This window comes from Saccoglossus kowalevskii, chromosome 14 (genome assembly GCF_978046115.1).
Source record: "Saccoglossus kowalevskii chromosome 14, keSacKowa6.1, whole genome shotgun sequence".
NCBI lineage: Eukaryota > Metazoa > Hemichordata > Enteropneusta > Harrimaniidae > Saccoglossus > Saccoglossus kowalevskii.
Window position 1 is genome coordinate 12,575,012 of NC_140654.1, and position 8,536 is coordinate 12,583,547.

Here is an 8,536-nt window from a genome sequence, read left to right on the forward strand (position 1 = left end):
GAACAACTGAATGTTTCTATGAACCGGTATGGTCTAGATTTAACGAACTAATTCTGCTCAGTTTACTTTAAATTGATTATATTAATCTCCTTTTTAGTAAATTGACAAACTTACCAAGAGTTTTAGATTTGTTTTATTTTAAATAAAGGATGGGCATCTACAAAAGTGATGTAGTTGAACCAATGTCCGTTCACATGAACGTTCGTCGATTTTGCCTGCATTGAATTAAATATTCTTCAGTCCCAGGTTATATTCAATATTTGAGTTATCGCTAAAAAGGTGTGTACATAATGCATACCATCAGACTAACATCGTTAAATAATAGACTGTGTAATTTTCATGAGGGTCGATTGTGATTGTATAATTACATATATTGCTTATGATAACACAGCTACACCTCTGAGTGCCTTATTTTAACAATTCATGTATGCATATCTCGTACTATAACAGGAGATTACTGAACATGTAATATATATAGATATATTAGGGTTATTCAACCAGAAGAAGTAGTAAATGAGAAGGATTCAGAAAAAGACCCACTTTCCAGAACGGGAAGTTTTGATAATTTCATGTTATACAGAAATGGCTGGTAGTATTTTTTCATGTTGGAAATCGCTTTGTGTCCACGACATGGTTTTCAAGACAACCACACTCTATGTTTTTATTATGACGTCGAACCATTTATACGGAGTATTCAATAACAAATGATACTGATAAGGGCATCAAATATAACTTTAGAACCAATTGACGCTGCAAACAACCCTACATGCGTTTATGTACGTGCCATAATTTCACTGCAGTTCAATATGCTCAGTTAGGCATGTTAATCATGACTAATACATTACGTGTTTTCTATGTGTGTTTCTTAACACACTTTACAGACGTATAAAAGTGAATAGAACATGTGAGTATTTCTGTTTCCTGTCCATTCAAGAAAGATATCACAGCACATGATCACACTAATGTCATTTGCTGATATAAACTACAAACCGTCTGTAAGAGTATTTCTTTGGACAATTTGCCAATTTTTGTTAATCTGATTTAGCAACCAATCTGTGAGCTATAATCATAATTGCCAAATAAAAGTATGCTACAGGCTAACTGTGTTATTATTGTCATTTTTGGTTGATAAAAATGAGTTGTAAATCTAATAAATCAGATGTGACTTGAATAGTGTAAGTTCAACTCTTATAATAAGAAAGTAATGCATCATTTATATATTTATATTAAACAAGTGAACTTGAAATGAGCAAAATATAACAAAACAACAACGAACTTAGGTTCAATAACATGTTGTCCTTCAAATATTACACGTACGGCACAAAAAATATATTGCATGGTCTTGCATTCAAACCCGTCCTTTTCCAAAGTTATTAGATTTTGCTTTGATAGAATTTCTCTATTAACGTACTTTGTATCCAGTAATAGTGCTCTTAACGTAGATCCATGACGTCGTCACGTGACGTGGCCATGTCACTCACGTGATATATTGTGGCAAGTTGTTATGAATAGTATTCTAGCTATAAAATAATATATGTGAAGCGAGCAGCACTATGGTAACACCACGTGACTTGGCAAAGTCACTCATGTCATATATTGTGGTCATGTGATGAGAATATTATTCCAGCTATATGTGAAGTGAACGGTGGAAGAAGTAATATTTAAGAAGTTTGGGTAAGCAAACCGTGATGATCAGCAGCTGTAATTTTGAACTTGACAGACTAAGTTTTAATGACTGTTTGATGAGTCACACAAATTGAAGAATGAGTTTAACACATATTGTGTTGTTAATAAATTAATATTTACAATAATTTCCCATTTCCATATTTAATTGTCAATGCAAACAATATCGTTGTTGGATCCAAATGTAGTTCAGGAACAATCGTTTTGACATCATTAGCCCATTATTCGCCATTAAATAATCTCCTCATAACATTCATGGTAATATATTGGATATAGTCCACGAGGATTTTGCTTCTTCTTTCAGTGCTAGTATGTCTGCATATCTGCAAATTGTGTGCATATTTATTGAGATCACATTAGCAACTGATGTTTTATAAAATCGTTTCATCTGGAATTACAATTATAGTTATAATAATATATAATAGTTATTAGCAAATGTGATTCTGCATAATATTAGTGAATAACTGAGTCTCGCGGTATAGCGCCATCAGTAGGTTTCCGTGCGACAATGGGGTTTGATTTCTCGCTCGCGTAATTTGGTTCCTGTTCACAATATTCGGTTAGTAACGAATGTGTGTTCATAATAAGGCGTAATATTTTATAATACACACAAGAAATTTATAATACACTTGATATAAAAATACATGATAACATTATATCGGGCATTTACAATTCCATTTGCATATAATTGGGGGTACAATGATACAACAACACCCTGCAGGGATAAATTCTCATCAGGTTGTTCATATTAGTAACAGAATATGAGAAAACATAATATGAAATATAAAAACAAAACATTATTTCAGTTTCAGCATTAAAGATTTTCAAACGAAAGTCTAAGAATTTACTTGTTTCACATTCTAATAGCAATAAATCAATAATAATAATAAAAAAATAATAACGTAAAACGTAATATGACACTGGAGTTATATTATTCTAGTGTTAATTCAGGCGTTGCAGAAAGGTTAATTGCTTCAGTTTATTTTCATCTATGATGTGTTTGTTTGTTCTTTCAAATTTTAAATATAGTTTGTTTTGAAAAATACATTTCTAATTTTAATGTGAAATTAATTTGTTGCCCTAAAATCATTGGCAGCATTCATTCTCGGCATTCCAACTAAACTATTTGAACATGTGGAATCGTAACATTACGGTATTGCGTTGTTCTAAATAGGAAAGTGCAAATGATTATTCAAAATTGTGATAATTTTCAAAATATAATGCACTGTTTCACTATAAATACAAATCCACGGATATTTGATATTTGTCTATTTGCAACTGTCAAAAAATCTACAAAGTTCCATAAAAACGGAAAATATAGTGGTATTATACTTACTATAGAATGCCTGATACGTAAACTTATCATTAAGAACAAAATCATTGAAGTTACAATATTGGTAGACGAAGTTTCATTTCAATTGCCAGCCAGCTTATTATGGTTACCAAATACGCAGCATGAATAAAAAACAGGATTGTAGCAACATACACGGCTTCCCAATTGCAAGTGCCTTCTATGTGTTCATCTGAAAGGTCTCCAACACAAAAAGTATATTGTGTTGAAGAGCAAATAATTTATTCATCACATCGTACATGCCTGTAAAAATCAAACTAGTCTGCATGAAAACTCCGATCCTGATTAGTCCTGGTTAAACTAATTTATCAGAATATATTGATCTTATAAAGACGGGGTCACAGTAGCATCCATGTTGAAGCTGTGGTAGCATTGGTATTCTCCGAATAGTAAAGTATTGCAAACTTTTAGAAGATATACTCTTTTTTAATCCGTGTATATTTATATCGCAAAAGCTTGTATTTGACTTCGAGACAACAAGTTACATAAATACGCCGAGATGTTGAATGTGACGGGTTATAATACATAATTGTTGAAAAAGTATCACTGTCATTCAATGTAATGTAGAGACTGATATGGTGAATGCTACTCAATTAAAAGCATTCCAAATAACTATTTTATTTGGTTAGTTTGTAACCGGTTTCGGCAATATATGCAACATTTCCAGGCTTAACATGCCAAAATAGAAGTTAAATTTATTGTTGTATTATAAAGTGTCTAGTTTCTCCGTTCAATTTAAAATATGTCCTTTGTTTGGTCTATTAAGATACACATATGTCAGTAGAAGTGAATAAGTAAAACACTGTTCGAGTAGAATAGTTTGCAGCAAGTGACATAATTTATTGCACAGTTATCGACATAAGAAGTTAACTATAAATATCTCCGACACATGTAGTAATGCCATTTAGTACGAGCGTATGCTGGTGTACTAGTATTTCTAAAATAATTACATTAAATTTCATCTAGGACAATGATTAACACTTTACTGCTAATTGAATTCATTAAAACCTTATTATCTATGGCTATGACTAGATATTAAATATTCGAAAATCGATATTTTAATTCTACTCGCCTGATCACTCCATACTGATATTATGAAATTATTCCAAATAATTCCTAACCTATGTCCTCGGACTTATGTTCTTATTTTACATATGCAGTATCTTAAAGTGTACGGCGTGCAAGACATACATTCTGATTAATTGTATTGACTTTCAGTCTGGTTTAACAACATTCTGCCAAACATTTTTTTATCGTACTAGATTTTAAAGCTCTTTTTTTAATTTCTACAGTAATTTCACTTCATTTAAAATTGTGTGTGCAAGTTGAATCAAGTTTTTCTTATATGCAAACGGAGTACAACTTGCAGTGTCGTTAAAGCATATGGTCGACAGTAACAAATCACCCAAAACTACGCAATTAAAAGAACTTAACTATTGATAACTGACACAAAGATAATTAATTCCCATTTACTATGTATACGTTTGAATAATATTATCAACAATTATTCGCAGGTATAGATGGTATATTCATCATTTTTGCGAGTCAAACAGATTCTATCACGCGTAGAATCTTTTTCAGGAAGTAAATTCTTTATCTCGATTTGCTTGGCGATGGCTGGTGGGCAATGCTATATGTGAAAAAAAGCATTCATTTAAGGTATAAGTGGAGAAAATGTTGAAACGCAATAACAAACACATACAACAAATATTTTAAATGGCTTCGCATTATTTCAGGTGGTATTATTCTATCAAATAAAAAACATTCATCACACCAGTTCCAATACTAAACTTTTCAGTGTTCAGTGTTTATATGGTGTGAAATGTGTGAAATATGGTATTATATGTTTCTAAATAGTAAAGCAAATTATGGTACAATAATCAAACCATCACAACATCCGACAGCCAACGCCAGATAAACTGCTTTTTATTACCATTGTGTTGATTCCTTTATGCTTATTGTGGTGTATGTTGACTTAAACATCGCAAAATACTCACCACAATTTTACAAACAGATTGAACCCACGCATCTTCTATTAGATAGACCCCACATCGTTGACAATTGTCAGTTGGCACTGATACAGTTCCCTGTAAAATAATGTATTATGATATATACAAACTTCTTTTAATTAATAGAATAATAATAACAACTTTGTTGGACCACAATTTTAGAGAATGTAATATTATTCTATTCTACATTGAATTCCCCTCGTTAGAAGTTTATGACATTATTTACAACACTTGCTGTGAGATCTGTACTAGTAATCAATTCGTTCAAATAGAAACCGGAAAAGCTGGAACCATTACTTTTTCACACAAGAACAAATACGGCTAGTCGAAATCGCTAAGTTTCCGTCGCACAAAAACGCACATATTGGGATATTATGCAAACATAATTCCTGGAAATTAATATGTAAATAAATAAATAAATAAATACGTGACAAAGATTAAAGCATCGCAACATTCAACAACAAATATGGGATACCTTTAATTACTGACGTGCTGAATATATAAATGTAGTCAAGAAAAAAATTAAATTGAAAGAGCCTGTATTGACCTCTCAGATTAAATCATGTCGCAAATTCCCCGTGCGTCATGAATTAACAATCATGCTCATGAAATGTTGATGCAATCATAGTTAGTGTTTCAGATCACGTGGTACTGGCAAGCATGAGCATATTCATATTCGATTTTGGTCTGTCGAAATAAAAAACATAATTATTTTTTATCCAGATTCAGTGTCGTCGAATGTTATATATATTTCCCAGGCTAATTATGTTTTGTTATATCAAGGTTTGAGAAGATTGGTTCTATGCGAGTCACGCGGGTTAAACTCGTTATCTAATTTCACTCCTCACAGATCATGATGACTTATATCGAAAGTAGATTGTATTAAAATGAACACAAACATATATATTTATGAACAGCGAATAACGTCGTTATTGTATTTCCAGGTGCGACCTATCGGTGACTGCACATGCGCTGGAGCGCAACAAGTGCGACGGCCTATATTCCACAGCATGACGCGATCTGATCAAATTTGTTGTTGGCTAATTTTAGTGAAGAATAATTAACTATCAGTGTGACATTTATTTACAATCTAGGAACAAGCGCAATTTAACTTCCCAGCCATGCTTGTTGGTCAAATCAATGAAAATATGAAGTACGCCATCATTGGCTTGTGGCAAGAACGAGAAAACTGGAGAGGGCATGTGAGGGTGAATTTTATTAAATAGAAACAGGCACGTTGGGGCAATGCATAAGGAAATTTCAAGGTGAACTTGAGACTATTAAAATTACGTCAGATGTCAAGGTCGAAGGTTGTTGGTCTAAGAAGATAATTTGTTTGCTTCAGGGACAAAGAACAAGCTGCAAGTACAACGCAACTATTACATTATCAGATCACGACAATGACCGCAATACAAGGGTCAATTAAGTGAAAGATCTGTGAGCCGTTGGGCTACACCTTTTGTCTTTGTCAAGTATAATTGTAGCTAGTTTGTGATCAGGGTGTGTCCACGAATATGGCTCCACTGTAGCTTTATTGCATCAGAGAATTTTCATTGTGGAATTATACATTGTGACTATATATAGATATTTATAAGAAACATCGGAATAACAAATTTTGATCGGCGTAGACATAGTCCTAAATAATTTCCAATGACAAGATTAGTTCATACATGTGTATAAAAAAAATTAATTGTTATTGTCGGGACTTGTTGCTAATGTTACGATCCTTAGAAAGCATTTGATAAACGAGATAGAAACGCATATCGACAGAATTATTATATTGCAATACGTATGTGTGGGTGTACAAGCATGAATATATTTTCATTGAGCATAAACTAGGAAAAAATATTAATATTTTCGATTTCCATTTCGCGGTATTTCTCAGTAGAGGTGTCATGGGGTCAAACACTATAGTTCTACTTACAATTTCAATAAGATTTAGAAAATAACTAAAAGATATTAATACAAACTCATGCAAACATTCATGTGACATACTTTACCATAATAGGCATGCAAAGCATTGACCCACACAACACATTGTTTTTTGTAATTTCGAGCTAAAGACAGTCTGTCTGTCATTAGTCCCACTCATGACACAAAAAGACTTCATATTATATACAAATAATATAAACTCACTGATTCCGATACTGATGGGTTTATCTACCACATGAATACAAAACATGGGAAAACATATACATGCTTAACAAACCCTTAGATTACATAAAACAAGTCAAACCTGTATTTTTGTCGTGAATACTGTCAAAACCTGCAAGCCCAGTTAACGTCTATTTCACAGTGCTACGCAAGTGACCGCAATGACTACTGTGCGTCATCACTTCAATATGTTTAGCATTTTTGTTTCTATCTTTTAATCTCTTAATGCTTGTATCTCCCTGTATGGCAACAGGAGTCGGCAATATTGATGTGTTCTCTCCCAAATCAATGTTCATAACAAGTTGAGGTAGAAGTTTATTTTAACGATAACAAGTAATAACTGTATGTAAAATTAAAATGCTGAAACACAATTGATCATAGTTTGATGATACTACCAATTACTACCAGCATATTGATGATTTGTTATTTTGAAGTGAGCTAATATCAACTAAGCCATTTCCACCACATATTTTAAACTATTTTTAAACTATTTAGGAAAAATAATTCATAGAAAGATTAAATAACAGCAATTTATAAAAAAAACTAATATTTTGTGAAAAGTGAGCTCAACATACTTCTTCTGAGAATAGAATAACCTTCTTAACAAAAAAGTCTAACCTGTATTGTTTTCGGTGAGCTGTCAAATGTCTGGTCAGCGTATGTTTTACATGTAACTACCATTATTTATCTCCTACATAATTTTGAAATGACGTATTTCCTATTAATTTGTAAGTTGTCAAAAACGTTTTAGTTATTTTGAATTTCGCTAATGACAACTATGTTGATAACATGGTAACAACATGGTACACTCTTCCGTGGTGTTATTTCGTTATGCAGCTTAAATTAATTTTAAAAATAGTAAGCGAGGTCGATACAATTATTCCGGGACCAAGGCAGTGAATTACCAGAATAACAAGAACCGGTACGTCTTTGCAGCCTTATTTTTGAAACCTCTTCACACCAAGCACGAAACATGAAGAAATATTGTTTCAGTTTACTACTAGCTAGATTGTAAATGGCCAATTGACTTTTACCAACAAATGTACCCTCAGCATCGAGTAATCAATAATTTCTGTACTCATGCGCAGTTCAGAATGACACTAGTTTGTTAAATGTACAATACAATGAGGCCACTTAACTTGCATATATAAATTATTGTAGTAACACATTCATTGCATTACAGACTTACACATACAAATTATATAAATGCAAGTATTATACAACTGTAACCGTAATGAGATAAGTTACAGCGTGCCGTAAATTTGCGGTATCTTACGGGGTATTTTCATCTTACCATATTAGAAAATGCGAATTCTAAATATGGACTGATTACCAGCGT

The 8,536-nt window shown here is 32.4% G+C and overlaps 1 long non-coding RNA gene across 1 annotated transcript; it reads right to left on the reverse strand.

The window, feature by feature from the left end:
* Positions 1-3,850: 3,850 nt before the first annotated feature.
* On the reverse strand, positions 3,851-7,367 carry LOC146734461 (uncharacterized). The gene is made up of 3 exons (XR_014931514.1): positions 7,280-7,367; positions 5,032-5,121; positions 3,851-4,664 (listed from the first exon to the last, which is right to left on the reverse strand). It is a non-coding gene; the product is annotated as an uncharacterized LOC146734461 (long non-coding RNA).
* Positions 7,368-8,536: the final 1,169 nt, after the last annotated feature.